The sequence below is a fragment of the Phragmites australis genome, chromosome 9 (genome assembly GCF_958298935.1).
Source record: "Phragmites australis chromosome 9, lpPhrAust1.1, whole genome shotgun sequence".
Lineage (NCBI taxonomy): Eukaryota > Viridiplantae > Streptophyta > Magnoliopsida > Poales > Poaceae > Phragmites > Phragmites australis.
This window is the reverse complement of record NC_084929.1, coordinates 29,350,813-29,368,688: the sequence shown is the minus strand read 5'-3', so window position 1 is coordinate 29,368,688 and position 17,876 is coordinate 29,350,813. Positions and strand designations below refer to the sequence as shown.

General features: G+C 44.4%; 1 pseudogene; it reads left to right on the top strand.

Moving 5' to 3' along the window:
• The first annotated feature begins 1,157 nt into the window (after positions 1 to 1,157).
• Positions 1,158 to 2,607, top strand: LOC133929830 (uncharacterized; annotated as a pseudogene).
• Positions 2,608 to 17,876: the final 15,269 nt, after the last annotated feature.

Here is a 17,876-nt window from a genome sequence, read left to right as displayed (position 1 = left end):
TCCACAACCATGCCGACCCCAGGTATGTCAACCATAGGGACCTCGCCTGAAGCCCTGGCTCCCTCTATCGCCATAGCTTCTCATTGCTACGAGGGTGCCTCCGAAACCCCCTCTGCGTCCACAGATCATTGTGCTTTTTCTTTCCTAGTCTTCGGTGGCATGAGATCACAACGTGGTTGTGAGTTCAATCCCCACGGACACTGCCAAATATTGGGGTCGTAATCGCAACACAATGAACAATACTCGTAATGGTAAGTATAACAAATGTTCCTCTCTTGTTATTACATCAGTCAGGTAGGGATATTTATAACCATACCTTAGCCACTCCCATCATCATTACATTTATGCCCCTTATCCACATAGATGTTACTTCTAGTACAAGGGAATATCTCAGGATATCCCCAGGGCATCATATTCATTGTATGCCTACGATGTCCATTATATCTAATTGTGATACGTGTCCTTACGGGGCCTGCATTGAGCCCTCTTTCGGGGCTATCGGTGAGCTCCCTCCAGTCGTCTTCTAGTCAGGTTCTGGTTAACCCTTGTGCTTCTTCTTGGACTAGCCTTCGCTCTCTTGTCGAAGTCCTTGCGCCACCTCTCTTCATTCTTAGAGCTTCGTTGTACCCTTCGTTATCTGGGCTTCGTTGCACCCCTTTTTCCTTCAGTCCTCACCTCTAGGCTTCGTCCTTTGGACTCCGCTGCCAATTGCGCCTCTCGGCCCTTGCGCCCGAGCTTCGCCATTTGAACTTTGATGCCATTGTACATCCTCGGACTTAACTCTTGCGGAGTATAAAGGAGAACATCTTTGTCTTGACATTAGCCTTACTACTTTATATTTGGGATTGACTGTTATGGCCAAAGTCAACTATTGACCAACGTGAAACCATTCACCCAACACAACTTAATTGTCAAATAGGTCTGCTGGAGTTCACTTGAGTACACGAGACATTTAAATTATTCAGTATGGATCAGGTGCTATCCTTGACACGTTTGCTGTCAGCTGTAGTTAGCATGCTGAGCTGGTATGTTAGCAATTTTCTGCCTTGTTAAAGGAGTGGTCCTACAAACCTTTGGTTTGTATTGAACTATACACCAAATCTTCTCTTTTTATACCAACCCCTCTTGCATTTACTTCCCCAAACACACCAAAGGGATTCACATCCAAAAGCCATGTTCCACCCTTCGTCCTCGTCGGCACCCAACTACAATGACTTCTCCATGCACCATGCAGTGAACTTCTCTTCTGCTTTGCCCACATCTCCAACCGAAATTCCTCGCGGCAGTTTCTTCAACGACAACGGTGGCCTGTTAGCACTTCCCAACGTTGCTGCGTCGGCGCCGCCTCCCTACCCCTCTTCCCTCCCTTCCTACTACATCCACAGGACCACCAGCTCACATTTCCTCCCCCTTCACCACCACTTGCCTGATCACCTCGGCAGTAATGCTACCTTCTCTTGCTCGTCTCCTTCGGCATGCCAATTGCCTCTTCCCCATGTTCCTTCCTCCCCTTCCTCATCGTCCGGCGACTTCTTGGAATTCAGCACCGGAGCCATGCGGCGTGTCTTCAGTACTGGTGACCTCCAGGTAATGCAACGAAGCCTCAAGCTGGCCTTGTAGCTGATCATAAACAAGTGCTAAGCACATTTCCCCTGTGTTATGCTAAACAAACAGGTCAAGAATGTATCACCGTCTCCGCCACCACCGCCAATCTCAGGTGACACCTACAGCCAGGAAGCAGGAGGGCCTTTCACTCAGAAGGTCGGGCGTTATAGCGCTGAAGAAAGGAAGCAGAAGATTGAGCGGTACCGTATCAAGCGTCACCAGAGGAACTTCCACAAAAAGATCACCGTAATGATTTCCCACACCACACAACCTTCAAGTGCATTCCATGCTCTTGCCAATCTATGTCCTCTGATGCATCTGTTGCTCACAATCTCTGGACCTCTTCAGTATGCCTGCAGGAAGACGCTGGCAGATAGCAGGCCAAGGGTGCAGGGCCGTTTCGCAAGGAACATCGAGATGGAGACGGAGGCCGATGCTGTTGCAGGTCTCGAGCGGGAAGCATCTGACAACAGCTACGGTCACCACACCTACAGCGACCTCATCTCCAACAGCAGCAACTGCTACGACAGCCAGTGCAGGGAAAGTGGCAAGAGCAAAACGCTTGAGGACGGCAATTGGTGGTGGGAAACGCCGGTAGCAGCTGCTGCAGCCAATGGGCATCATGGGCACCATCACCACCAGCAGCAGCAGCTCCTTGGTTTCGACATCGATGGCGACGAAGACGAGCTGTGGGCCAGCCTGGCTAACATGTGCTCCTGGACCTGATATGGCCTCAGACGCAGGGGTGCTCCTGATTGGTGCTGTCTGGTGCAAGGAAGGCAGGGAGCACCGAGCGGCGGCTGCCGATCGAAGCAGTGCAATTGGTCAGAGTGCCGTTGCTGACTCTCTTGTGTCCTAGTGCAGCTTAATCTTTAGGAGAAGGGTAAAAAAATAGAAAAACACAGAGAAGGAAAAGAACTTCTCGTGTAAGAACAGCTTGTTTTTGGTGTGTGCGCGCGCGCGCGCGTGTTCCGGATTGCTACTTTGCAATCTTCTATAAAGCTTGGCCCTGGTGTTCCTTTCTGCATACCGAAATCTGAGTGCTGCAACTTTAGTGCCGTATTTTTGTCTAGCATTCAGCTGTTTGATTTTGTCTTGCTTGCGATTTGCAGTCGTTAGTGCTGGTGCTGATGTTTGGCTGCGGTTAGTATCATGCCTGGTTTAACAATTTTTTGGTCACTGGCATGACAGTGAGCTGATCTAGGAGCCCACTGAGCAAAGCTGTGTGCCGACCCGAAGGTTCCGTTGTTGTTGCAGGTATCAAATTGGCAATGATTTTATTGATACTCATGGATGGTGTTTGTCACTATCACTGATAACAGTCTCACGTGTATATCCCAAATACTATGTAGAGTGGCATAAAAAAAAGCGGGTTGATAAGTGTGACAAAGTTAGTTAAGAAAATAACTTCAAAATATAAGTTGTAGGGCTAAGAAAGTACAACAAGCCTAGTTGTGGCGACGAACAAACGGTTATGACTGAAGTTTGGGTTCAAATCCAACACTCTATGTTCTGAAATTGTACCTACTCTCTCTCTCTCTGAAGTCTGAAGGTCGTTTTGATTCTGTGGTTTTGGGAGGCTTTTTTGTGGGTAATGATTCATAGCTCAATTGCGTCGATTCAATTCAGAAGTTGGTTGTTTTGGGAGGCTTTTTTGTGGGTAATGATTCATAGCTCAATTGCGTCGATTCAATTCAGAAGTTGGTTGTTTCGATGGTGTAATACAGTTACCTTACCTTATGATCTACGGACACATTTGATCTTATAATCTGACTACCACTAATATTTTGGTGAACGTGCCTGCTCCTCGATGAAAGAAATTCAACGTTTTTTCTTTCGTAAGAAACAAAACAAACATGATTTAACGCCGCCGCCCCTGCTTACACAATAGAAGAGGCATAACAAATACGCAAGCTATTTCTGCCATGGAATCAGGACAATGGAACAGCTTTTGCCTTGATTTGACTGATAAAAGTTGCAATATTACCCTAAATGCAGTACATGTATGGTCGTCTGGATGCTGAAAGTATCTTGTCTGCTTGAACACATCACTCCCTAACCTGCCACTGGTAAATTCTAAGAACCCCGAAATACATCATCTAAGTCAAGAACAATTTCACATTTTCACAGTTAAAATCTTTTGAAAATCGTGTGCAACACAAACCCATCCCAGACTAATACCTTGATCGATCTTTCTGCAGTCGCAACTCGATTCCTCAGACCATCCCTAACTGATTCCTGTCAGGTCCCAGAATCCCTTTACGAAGTGATTTTCGTTCGCTCCAACGATTACCCTTTACGGCTCCCGTTACGAAGGGATTTTTAAAGTTATTCCCTTTAGAACGGATTCTCTCTTCTTTCTCTTCACGAATTTCTTTAAAGGAAAGCTGTTAGAGATAAGAGAAAATAAAGAAAATGAGAACGGAAAAGAGAATCGAAAAAAGTACAAAATGAAGAAAATATGGTTAGAGATGGTCTCATATCCTCGCATGTAGCCAATCTTCAGCAGCCGACCTTTTCGACCATCGCAGACCACTCAAAATGCGGTAATTCAAATGAGTATCATCGAAGAATAAAGCAGCAATTGTGCCTAGAAATGTACCTACATCGACAGAAAATCGAAAAGGGGCACTGCAAAATACCCAATGAACGAGAGTTCAACAGCGTCTTTCTCCGGTCTTATGCGTATATGTCGCGTGCGATTTGGAATCATCAGTGGTGATGGTGCCTGGTGCAATGCAACGGGCGCCAAACTGTCTGCAACTGGCAAAAGTGCGGCACCAGAGGGCAGGGATATCAGAAGATCGGTCAAAGGGGAATAAGAACCTAAGGTGTTGCGACTCAATGATGGGAGGAGCAATGAGCGAGCTTTTTACCCCTAGCCTGCCTCCTACAGTCCTATGCATTACTTATTATCACTAGCCGTAGCCGGCCGTGTAATTCCTTCAAATTCTTACATTGTTATATCAACCACTCAGACCTAAATAATAGAATGCTTCAAACAAAAATGAATTTTGTGCGACAATTAAACACTCAAAAAGCTCTACTGTACCTGGCAATTGATAAAGTGAAATTCAGATGCGTACCTGAAGAAGACACCGCGATAAATCTTTTAGCACTTAGCTTCTAAAGCAGAAAAAATTAAGTAAATTCAAAGAACATAGGATTCCACACACTTTTTAGCATAAGAGATTAGCTGTGGAGCTCTACTATGGAGAAGTACACTACTTACTTATTTTAGGGTCACCAGGAGGGCCAGTGGTGAGCAAATTAAACCAGCATTGCATCTCTCTGCATGCCTCTCTGGAATTTCTAGCTTTAGCCAAAAGGCTATGCGCTGCATTGTAGAGCGAGAACGAAGGGACACTTGACTCACCTCCCCTAGAGGTGGGGAGTGTGGCTGGATGCTCGATTCTCTGTCGGCCGCTAATGCCAAGTACCAGACGCAGATAACTTAGTTAATTTCACGATGATTACAAGTCTAATTAGCAGTACCACAAACTTTTGTGTAGGCGAAGTTTGCATCGCAAATGTGTGCTTGTGATAAATGAAAGTAGTGCAAATTGTTGGCTGACATGCTAGGGTAAAGCATGCTAGGTCAGTAGTTGAGGTTCCAACTTCCAAGCTATATACAGTGCTAGGGTAAAGCATGTTGCATGTAATTTTTTTGAACTATAATGTTGCATGTTAATATTATGCTATTTTTTTATAACTTAAATTATGCCCAACGTGTGCTGACATGTACGGGTTTTTATCCACAAACACAGTAAGTTGGGTACTCTCACAGTAACGAATCAATCACGGGTATTACAATCCCGCCCACAGGTATACCCATAGGGTGTGTTTGGTTTACGGCCCCAGTGAGCTTGATCATTTGGTCATGACCAAAGTACGGGCTAGGCCAAAATTAGGGTAAAGTTAGGTGTTTGGTTTATGATCAAAGAGCCTAGCCAAAATTTGATAAAGCTATGAGTATGACATGTAGGACCCACTTGTCATTAATTTTTTTCATTAAAACATAGTTAATATGGATCTTGATTTATAGATTTAATTGCAAGGAACACAATGATACAAACAGATTACAAATTAGATTTACGAATTAGCAAATATTATAGTTTTAAACTTGATAAATAAAAAAGAAGCGTATTTAATGCGGTTAGTCACAAGATGACACGTGTGCCCATGTAGCCACGCCAAAACACATGCGATATTGCCTCAAATCTACCCGCACTGTGTGTTGGCTGTAGACGGATGCAGATATCACCTCAAAACACACCTTCAATGAGGCTAGTCATTGCTGGTGGTCCTATGTGCATCCACCTCCAACACCTAACCCACTAACATCTGTAAGGCACGGGTACGATTATGGAACTTTTCCTGTTATGGGTCAAATAACAAAAATTCGAGTAACAGGTCGGATATGGATCTTCTTAGCCTATATCTAACCCGACCCGATCCGACCTATTGACATCTCTATCTATAGACCAGTAAACAAGATGGTCAACAAAAGCATTTCAAATTAGAGGAACCATTTACTTTCTGAAGTGGAGGGAGAAGAAAGGAATCACGTGAGGTGTTTCATTCACATTTCATCAGATTATATATACTCCAGGCAAGAAGAAAAATGATGGAACTGCCTTTCGCATGGTATCAGTCATACAGAAAAGAACGCATGGCATGGTCAAACAACTTTCACTGGAGCAGTACATGGTACTAGGATTAATGTATCAAGTGGGTTGTAATAACTATGTTCTTTCTGTGAAAGTCATCAAGTCGTCATCACATACGATAACCAAGGCGAAATTGAAGTTAGAGACATCAAACATTTCTTGGAGTTGCAAAGTCCAGGGTTATGCAAACTGACGTAAGCTGTTGCATCTGAACTACGACAGCAAACTTTTCTCAAAAAATAAGAAGAAATACGACAGTAAACAGATGATATGTTTGTGCGATAGTAATCCCTTTATTTTTCCCTCACCGAAGAAGCTATACCTGAGCAACTAGAAACGGTTTCAGCAGCTGGCAGTGCACTAGTTTACTGATCAGGTGCTTTCTGTCGCAGCTTCCAAATAATTGACCAATCCAGAATAAAAATGATTGAATGTCTTAAGCTAGAGATTTAGATACCCTATTTGCTGGACTAGAGATGTCATATAGATCCGATATATATGATGTATAATTAGGAAATAAAAAATTACCCAATATCCTATGCATTTCAGTCCCAACGTGGGTCCATCCTCTGTCTCGAAGGTAATGTGAACCAGCAAGCGACACGAGGTTGCCCGGAAAATAGATGCCCGCGGTGCAGGAGGCCGCGAGTTTGGTGGATGCAGCTGCCTGCGCGGCGCACACCGCTCGTGCCGGACGCATCAACGACGCGAGGGGGGCTGAACTCTGAAGCGTGACGGCCCGACGCGGCAGGAACTCACGAGAGTCACGACGGTTTCCTGGCGATGGCGCGACGGACGGGCAGCGGTGCGTGCGCCCTGGACCCTGGTCAGACGGGAAACGGCGCGCGGCGGGGCCTCGGCGGGGGCCGGGCGGGCGCTGGTTTTTCTGGGCGCTTGGGCCGCCGAGACAACACGGCCGGGCATACCCGCGGCAGCCGAGTGAGCTCGTCCCTGGGGAGGTGGGCGAAGTGGGCTTAGTGCAGCACTGGGTACATGTGCGGATGTGCCGTGCGTCTGCCGGCCTGGTGGACCTGGGAACGTGGGCTGGTACAGATTTGCCGCCCGGCACCATGCTCCGTACGCGGTCGGTCGCGGCGCGGTTAGTGGCCCGTGCAAAGTGCCGCGCTGGCAGTCGGTCGGGTGTTCCGTGTTCCCCGGACGCCCGGACCCGGGGTCGCCGCCGATCTCGTCTCCTTTTCTTCTACGCTCGCGGTTGCCAGGCGCGCTTGTCATATGCCCGACGAAACGCCAGATATAGCCAAATAAATTACCTGATGAGTAGGCAGTGCCTCTGCGCCCGAGCGTTTTAGTGGAATTAAACTCAATGGTTTCTTGTCAGGCGGTCTTTGTACAGAAGCCACACCGAGCATTTCAGTGCTGGATCTATTCCTGAGAACTATGCACAGTAGACATTCATGTGCCCCAGCGCGGTTTTTGCATATTTCTTGTGTGTCGGACATTGTGATCATGCTATGTCTCCAGAAGACATTTTTCTCTTTTCTTTACATTTTTGTCACCTCATAAAAATCTTATTCCTATAATAATTTAATGTCTAAGAAATAAGTCAGGTGCTTGGCCGCATGGCGTTCCTTAACGCCGTGCACTTTTGGATCGTCTGCCTCATGCTCGCCGGGAACGACAGGCAGGACACTGCTTCGACGATGACGGCGGGGAAGGGCCGTCCCGGTGCCGGGCTCGAGGAGAAGTAACTTATTCGTGGCTCGCTACATGTAGCATCGGCATATATAACATGCATCATACGTACGTATGTGTATATACGTCGCCGTGTCTTTGTTCATGAAGCTTGTGTTCGCATTCGCCTCGATCGATATGATCAATGGCCAAACGAATAGATAGACATGGCCTGCAGCTAATCAATGGCATTAAAAAAACCGGATTTGCTATAAATCATCCAATTTATTTTTTTAATAATTACTCAAATTTCTCACAATTAGATTTGCTTCCAGAGTGGTGTCTATTCTGCGGCTTCTTCTTCCGGCGCTGGACTAGAGTTAGGGAGCAGGTTATAGTTGACCTGCCACTCGTAACCCGTGCGGGGGTTGGTGACAACACAGAGGGGGTGCAATAGCGAGTTAGGACCAACGGGAGGTGGTTGAGGTGGTGAATTCAGCAAGGGCGAGTCGATGAAGATAGGAAGGAAGAGAAGGGTTGTTGGCCAGGAGGAGGCGTGCTGCACCTATTGTCATGTCGGGGTGAACGAGCGTTAGCTCTGGAGATGGGGAAGTATTACCTGGCGGAAATTGATCCCGTTGTCATTGCTATCTGCTTTTAGTTCTGGGATTTTTTTTGCCTATTTAAAATTAATATTTTATTAACAACACGTGGAAAACTAAATTTTCAGAAACTAACCCCTTTGGTCATACCAAAGTTATTGGCGTGATCTTCCACCTATGTCACACCAACTTATTTGGTGTGACCAAGGCATCACACTGGCACGTGCTGTGATAACTAGCCGACGTGGAACGTTTGAGTTGCGCCAGAAGTTTTGGGGTGATCGGCTGTCATGCTAAGTCACTTGGCGTGACTGAGGTGTATACAGAGGGCCGCACCGACCCTTCCCTCCCACGCGCTGTTCTTCCTCTCTGAGCCTTGCTTTCTTATGTCTTTTCTCTCCTCCAAATCTTTCAACAAATTCAGCAATTTCAGACCCAAATCAAAGGAGAATTCACTATAGAATGCTCATTGAAGGTAAATACTCCATTCCATTCATTCAATTTTGATTTTTTCTATACTTTTAGTTGGTTTTGGGGTACCTAGGGTTTGGAGATTAGACAATGTGAAAATTAAAATTTGGTAAGATTAGTTATTGTTTGTTTGTTGTTGTTTATTGTTTAATGTAGCATGTTTATTATTCTTGTATGGAGACTATTTCACTCTTGTATGTGATGGTGCGAAATTGATCGTTCCTAATATATTGCGTAAGATTTGGTAGTGCTAAATGTACAAATTTTGGGTGCTTGTTGAAATAGTAATGGTTTGGTATTCGTGCAGTTATATGATATGATTTTAAATTTGTGACGTAAGAAAAAGTGGACACACATCAGCAAAAAGTATCCCGATGTTAGTTGCAAGTATGCCCCCGTTCCTCCCGCTCTCCCCGTCCTGACCTGTGACTGTGGTAAACTTGTCATGGTCCTTCAGTCGTTACATGAATATACTGCTAGCCGCGCTTACTATGAGTGTACATTTATTTTAGGTTAGGGTAGAAGCATATCTCATTACTTTTGCTGACATTGCGTTTTATTAATTTGCAAGAGTGGGAGATGTACTTCTTCTTCCAATAGATTGATGGGTCTGAGATGTATGACCCCAGGATTTTAAAGGTAAAATGATTTATTCAGTATTCGAAGCCATGCGACAAGTTTGTTCGTTAGCTTCCTCCTCCACCAAATCCTCCAAAAATGATGGATAAAGAGGAGTGCGAAGTGCGCAGAAGACATCGAGCGGATCCTCCATTATGCAACTGCGGGAAGTGTAGCGTGCTGTGTGAACCTTCTAGGGAATCTCCTTACTTCCGTTATGAAGGGATGACAAAGGTAAAAACTACGTATGGTGATACTTGTAACTATCGAGATTTATTGTATGGTCCTAATGGTAAATCGATAGAGGACCACTATCAAGTCAAGGGGAATAGGGTGATATAACCATGCCATCTAAGGAAGTGCAGTTGTGGTGTCAATGCTTGATACGGGATAGTGCCCTCCAAACTTGGTGTGGATACTACTGCAGGTATGTGGTTGGCAAAGATATGGTTAGTTTGATGCATATTATATTTATGTTCTATTTTGATATCTATGTTGGTTGTACCTTATTAATGGAAGTTCGTATGAATTTGTTTTTAGGAATAGAGTATATAGAAATGTTCATGGGAGGAGTATGTTGATAAAGATGAGGTGGATCATGAGATCGCATGGAGGAGTAAGCATCATTCAATGGTGCTATCAAGCTATCTGGACAATTGTAATAAGGCAACTTGTGATTTCTATCATGCTATATATCCTCAGCACAAAAGGAGAGCCATGGAGGTTAAAGAGGCATCGACTAATGTAGTGCAAATGGAGATAATGAATGCTCTTACTAATTTGCTTGTGGTTGTCCCGGACGACGACAACAATGATGATAATGATTGTGCGTTGCTCTATGAGTGATCGGACGATTAGCATGTGTGGTCAGTTCGATGGTTATATTGTTGGTGTTAGGAACTATTTGTGACAAGACACCACTAGGGTACGATATGTATCAACAACAGAGTAAATGTATCAATATACAAAATAGACAAATAAAGAGTGGTGAACATTGTGTCACACCAGGTCCTTTAGCGGGACTCACTGGTTGTGTCATGCTAGGTCCATTGGCATGACACATTTGAGCTGTCATGCTAGAGGTACCCTAATTGTAGGGGCTCACTGGTATCGATGGGGAGGGGAGGGGGGGGGGGGGGAGGAGAAGGGCCGACATGACACCATTTTGGGTCATGCCAGGGACGTTGGCGTGACTGAAGTTGGAGCCATGTCAGCTTGTTTCCATTTTCAAGGGGAACTGTGAGCCGTCAATTGAGGGGACCTATGGCATGATGCCATGTTGGGTCACGCCATATGTCTTGGTGTGACCCCTTCCTCTGTCATGCCAATAGGATTGGTGTGACAATCTTGTATGCTTCTTCGAAGTCTGTTCATGCCTGTACATGCGTGTCACGCCAAGCCTATAGGCGTGACTTTGTTACTAGTCATGCCACATTTAGTGGCGTAACTAACTTGTACATGCTTCAATAACCACGGTTAGGCTGAGTAGAGGCATTGCCGCAGCAAAACATATTTTCAATCTCACAGATACATTTAATTCGCCGAGGGTTGTAGTAATTGATATCCATTCTCAAACAATCAAAACGCAATTGATATACTTTCGCAGACAAGCAAGATGCCATTAATAGTATTTCGCAAACAATCGAAATGCAATTAATATCCAAATGCAAACAATCGAAATGCAAAGTGATAATGTGACAGTAAAGTGTTACATGGTTTGAAACATCATAAAATCCACATAAAAGCATCACACGACAAAGTTTTACATGATTCGAAACAACACTAGTGCTTAATTACATAGAATCCGCTTAAAAGCATCACAAGCATGACATTGTCTCAAATAGTCTTCACAACCCAGCCCCTAGGTGTCATATCCCAAACCTCGTAATCATATCATTAAGAATAATCATGCATCATGAGCAGTATGTTTAATTGTTAGGCATTGATGAGTGCTTGTTGTTTCTTATAGTGGTTTAGAAATTACTTTGAGTTATGAAAATACATGATATTAGAGTTCTCGCTAGTTTAAATCTCGCATGAGTGTGGCGGATGAATCCATTTAAAATTGGTTCATCTTTTTTATAATCATTGCACATGTTTTCGTAGAAGTTGCACAACTAAAATTATTATCTCTCTAGCGAGTGGGACCCACTAGCCGGCCTAACGCCTAACTCTCCCTCACCTACTCAGCTGCAAAGCAGCAGCCCTGCCCCTCTCCCATAGCTCACACACACTCTCTCTCACGTGCTCCCTCTCACCCTAATTGAGCCAACAAGAAGCAAGGGCTGCTGCTCTCCCTCAGCTCACTCTCTCCCTCACGTGCTCCCTCTCACCCCAACTGAGCCAACAAGCATCAAGGGCTTCTGCCCTCCCTCTCTCCCTCACGTGCTCCCTCACCCCAACCGAGCTAACAAGCAACAAGGGCTGCTGCTCTCCCTCTCTCAGTTCTCTCCCTCTCCTCAAATCAATCCTCAAAAACATGGAATCAAGGTATGCATGTGTTGTCATGGTATTCCTCACCTCCTTAGCTTCCCATCCATCCAATTCTTTCGATCATGCATGAAGATTTAGAGGAGTTGCAAATCAATTTCGTCACCCATCCCCTCTAAATTTTCAGCAGCACATTGGCCTCGCTCCCACAAGCTTTTCCTTCCATTTTCTCCTTCACTGACGGTTACCAACCTTAGCAAGGACTTTGGGTAAGTTCTCTAGGTTTCCCATGGTGGGAATGCACATTTTAGTTTTGCTTTGGATGGGTTTTGCAGCGGCATTCTTGCTTTTGCAAAACACCGCTTCGTTCTTGATGACTTGGAGCTAATAGGAGGAATTTGGATGAGGTAGAACCTGGGATTTAGGTTTGTTCTTGCGAGTAGATGGAGCCTAGGCCGGATCTTTCAGATTTACTGTTCTTCACACATTTTTTTTTTGGTTTACTTTGCTGATAGCTTGTATATATCATAGTTAATTCATACAAACTCTAAAAATCATCAAATACATGTTAAAAATGTTGTAACTCAAGAATGTTTTATAATTAATTAATTAATTAAATGTGTTTTAGCTCATTTAAATCACAGTTAATTAATAATGTGTCCTAAAATTATGAAATCAGTTGGATAATTCATGTTGTGACCAGTGCTATCTATGAAAAGTATACTTTGGTATGTAAGTTCTATTTAAATCGTAAAGCTCATTTAATCTTGATAGCTAGCTTAATTATGGTCTTTTTTAACAGACATTTAAAAAATCTTTTAAACTATGAGCTTTCACACTTCAATTCATATGATTTTTGTCGCATCATGTTCTTTACTTAGTACCTCATCTCCCGTTATATTTTCATAGCATTCAGTGGACGTATCATAGCATTTTGTCACGTTAATTGTGATGCACCGTTCGTTCTTTTAGCGATCGATGAACTGAAGAGCGACGAGGGTATTTTTGGGGTGGAACTTGATTGTGATTTTGTGTGTGAAGCAACTGAGCACTAAGGCAAGTATCTAAGCATATTTCACCTCATATTTTGGATCATGTGGAGTCTAATTTGATAAGTTATTGCTTTATATATGTTATGCATGTTAACGAGTCTGTGTCGGGTTTTATGCATAGAATCTATGTTGATGCATTTCCTACCTTGAACTACCGATATTTTCTATCCTTGTAACCCGGGTATAACATGTTGTTGTTCAACGTAAAATTATCTGATATGCTTAGCAATGAATAGGTCACTGGTAGAAGTCGAGCGGTGGAATGTTTCATCGTTCGCGAGTATAGGAATTAATTACTTTCACAATGAAAACAATGTTGGGGTTGTATGAGTGTGAGGATGAGACGAGATGTGGATGGTGCTAGGGGTAGGTTGGGAGAGGAACCCACATGCTATAGACCGCTTACATCAGTTAAGCACCGATCGTTGGTGCTGTTGGCTTTAGCACTTTTTCATTCTTACCACATGACGATATAATGGTAAGATAAGCCAAGTATCGTAAGTCACTGTGATCATTTGACTCATGCGCTAAGATGTGAGTGAGAAGGCTTGTAGAGGCACCTGAGGTTGGGCCGGTAAGTCATCGTACACTCGGGATCTAGGTGGCCTCCACATGGCTCGGCATGGGAACAAAGGTCTGGAGTGAGTACGTGAATGGTTGAAACATGAATTATTGCTTGCAACCGACGGGTTGTATAGAAGGTGGTCTCGTAATGTGTGGGCAAAGGAGTACCCCCTGCAGGGTGTAAAATCAATTTGAATTGTCGCGCTCTCGGTCATGAGCATGCTTCTGTTCATCCGCATCAGTCGTAGAGTTCCGAGGTTGGGTTATGGTACGTTGGGAAGTGGTTGTGATGATAGATGATGAGATGTATCAAGTTACATTTATGTTTATGATAATATTCCCAGGATAGGAGAGTACAAGTTTTAGATTATAGTTGCTCACACTTGAGTCGAATGCTGCTATTTGCATGTAAATTCACTTAACCTTATGGCTGATTTCTTGCTACTTCACCCAAATTCATAATACTTGGAGTCAGGTTATTATATGTACACAATATGGATTAAATCTTGCGAGTACCTTCGTACTCACGCTGCTGGTTTGTTTTTTAGGTGATGATAGATGCCAGCTACTTGAATCCCACCGAGAGCTATGTGGTGGCAAGCAGTCGTTATACTACCTCTAACCCCGGTCGGTTGCCTTGTGGGCAAATGGTACCACCGGTTTTGTTTCATTAGATGTTTTTCGCTGCAATTTGTGTATGTTTACGCTAGTTGATACCTTGTCTTTTATCTAATGCATCAACTTGTAATTTTTTGAACCCTAGTTTAATAATGATACTCATGTTGGTAATGTTATATAATGGTAATAGCTTTATAGGAATTACTAGGGTACACATACTCAGACTGCCGAAATTCGATTCGATTTAATCGTTGGGGGTTGAGATTGTTGTGATGAGATGTGTGTTAGCACATGGCGCATCGAGAGATAGGCATGTGCTAGCTCTCATCTTATTAAATTATCGCCTTAATGTTTAATTCGAATACAATTTAGACAGGTCCTGACACTAGGTGTGTATGGTTCTTCTTCCTCCATTCACACCCTAGATTGGTAGTAAGGACATTGGCACTCACAATGTAGATCCTGTCACGTGCACACCATGGTTGCTGTGAAGGCTATGTCAGCAGAGGAGCGCCTGCAAGCTGTGAGCTCCCAATCTCATTGGGCCCGTAGGAAGGGTTGCCACCCTCCAAGCTGTTTTCATCACTCTCAGAGAGTTCCTCGCGTCAAGCCTTACCTTTCCCACATGCAACTGCACCCATGGAGGCAGATACACTCCTTGTGCTAGAGCTTGATGGCGTGCGCGCATCACTACCACTGCGACTGCGAGCTCGGGTACCATAGTGTACCGGTGTCTGTTGTGTTGAAGCTATCACATGTCCAATAGATGGCTAGGTAGACCCTACACCTGGTGATAGATTCACATCCGACGTTGTCATGCAGCTCATCTTGTACGCTAGGTGGCGATAGCTTTTACGAACCCTCTGCTATAAACTTTTTGAAAAATGTCAGTGCATACACGAATGCAACAAAAAAGAGGAAAACTTATAAGTGAATTGTTACCTCCATGAATGCATGGAGGTGGCTGACCTCCTCATCGAAACCCCGTGGGACGAGCAACACTTGTCCAACCGCATTTGCAAGGCGTTTGAGCTGCTGGCCTTGCAAACATGATACAATACATCAAGTATGAGTACAAACCCTGAGTCAGTATGATATACCTATCTAATATTTACAAGTACCATGTAGTTGTGCAGTGGGGCACACTTAGGCTAGCGACTATGGTGAGTGAGTTGATCGTACTCTTCTACTAGGTCGTCCTCATTGTCAGAATCTGACAATTTTTTTGCTTGAACATCAATTGAGGTGGTTTGATTGCCAACCTATAGTTGTTCTGCAACCACCTCAAGTAGTTGTGGTACGCCCCCAAGCGGTGAACGGCTCCACCTTGCACGATAGTCTATTCTCGGTTTGCCCACTGCATCAAGCATACATGGTGGACGTCTTGCCAATCTCGTGCGCTGAGCTGTTTCCTCTGGCCAATCCTGTAAGATGGAACAATCACAAACAAATTTGTAAGTACACAAACGATCCATGTAAGAATGAAAGCAAATTAGGTTGACAATTAGATTGACTCACTTATGCAAGGTCACCGACGTGGAGATGGCCTTTGGAGGTGTACGCCGCAACCTCCCAAACTATCACATAACACGGTTCAGCAGATGGATTTCAACAATGAAAAAACAAATAAGCGGCACAACAGGACACCAATACACCATATCCTGTGTGCATAATGGGCTAAGTTCCTGGCCTAGGATCTCCTGCTAGTTGTAGGCTCCCACGTGACCTAAAAATGAACAAAGTATAACAACGTCATCTAGCTTGCGCAAGTATATTGGAAAAAATGCTCATCACTTTGCACTCACGTGACTTTGCATAATGCAGTTGAGCTCGTTGGTGTAGAAGAGGTACCGCCTAGCTATGTTGCCATGCACGAACTTGTTGTTCTTCCAAAGGAAAGCAACAATTGGTACCGAGCACTCATCATCGAACTCCCAAACCTATAGTTATAATATAGCATATGACATTTGCAAATAATGAATGAAAATACAATGTAAGCAGAAATCAAACTACAAACCCTGGGATGGAATCGGTTGGGTCTACCAACGGGCAACCGCTCCCACATCCACACTTACAACAGGTACGCGTATCCCTCAAGGTTTCCATAGTCATCACTGTGCCTGCATGCATCACATAGCGGCTGATACAGCTATGCAAGCGTGACATATCCCCAAATGTACCGCCTGATGTTCTGCCAAACCTCGCCATTATCGTCAAGAACATCCAAGAAACTATGTTGCCACTCCCGTCCGAAAATAAGTAACCGCCAGCCAGGTGCCACAACCAAGCGCGAGCGTACCTCTCCATGACCTCCACTGTTGCATCCTCAGGGCACTCCCAAAAGTTGGTAGCCAACCAGGCGAAGCTGACGCCCGATGGCTTCTTGTCCTTCGTGTCCTGCTCTGGCTCAAGAGGCCTACTACCAAGGAGCGCCTCTACCATGTCGCGCTATCCAGTAGGTTGCACCATCCCACACACAGCGTGCCGTCCACCGATAGCCTGAGAATCATGGCCACATCCAGCAGTGTAACCGTGAGCTCATTGCATGGGAGATGGAAAGTGTGTGTCTCCGGCCTCTAATAGTCCACTTATGCACTCAATGCTGCCCCGTTGAACATCGGTAACCCCGATGTCACCAACTTGGCCAACGGCAAGATGCCTGCATGATGAATATATGGTGCGTACCTCTCATCCCACTGGAGAGGACTGTGAGTGTGTATCCGAAGAGGTTTCAGCACTTGAAAGGTACAATTCAAATTGAAATTGCCGATTACACTTGCACACTACTTAGCAATTATACATAACAGTTATAGACATTTGGTACCTCGCCGTTGTTGATAATGAGGTGTGCTCAGTGGTCCCCATCATAGTATGTCTCAAGAAGTGAGTAATTAGGGTGCGCCATCGCCCTACAATATGAAGCATCAAACAATCATTTGACATTTAACAGAAAGATCATAATTGGTGTCATATAAAAAGATTTAGACAATGAACTAAATTGAATAGATCACATATACCAAAATACGATTTACTTCCCTCTTCCGGAATTCCCTTTTTTCTTATGGATGGCCTGATTCCTCAAGCCCTCCTTGTGTTGTTCCATCTTGTGGCCAAGCCGATGGCATATGGGAAAATGTATTTTAATTGACACCTCATCAAAGGCCAGCCCCATACATGTCATCACCATAACCATTATTAGAATCATCCATCTCGTTCTCGAGCCATTTTCTCTTCCTCCTCCCTAGTTTTTTTTCCAGTAGACCACAATTAGGCACATAATGAACACCATTGTAATCTGGCCATTGCAAAGGATCAAGTAAAGGCTCAAAGGTGGACTGCCACATCTTTAGAGCCATTCTCTTATAATACACTAGGATCAAGTAGTCGGGGGATGTATGATCCACTCTTCTCATCCGGTATGATGTGATAACATGAGAGCATGAGACATGCAGCAATTGCGGGTCCTGCACGTGCATTCCACTTTAGTTAAGTCTACTCTGCAGATCCTGTCGCCAGAGATCTCACCACCTACGGTGGTCTGGAATGCTGATGTAACACTGTAAACATAGTTCCTTGGATCAAAGAGTTGTGCTTCTTGGGTAGCAGATATTTTC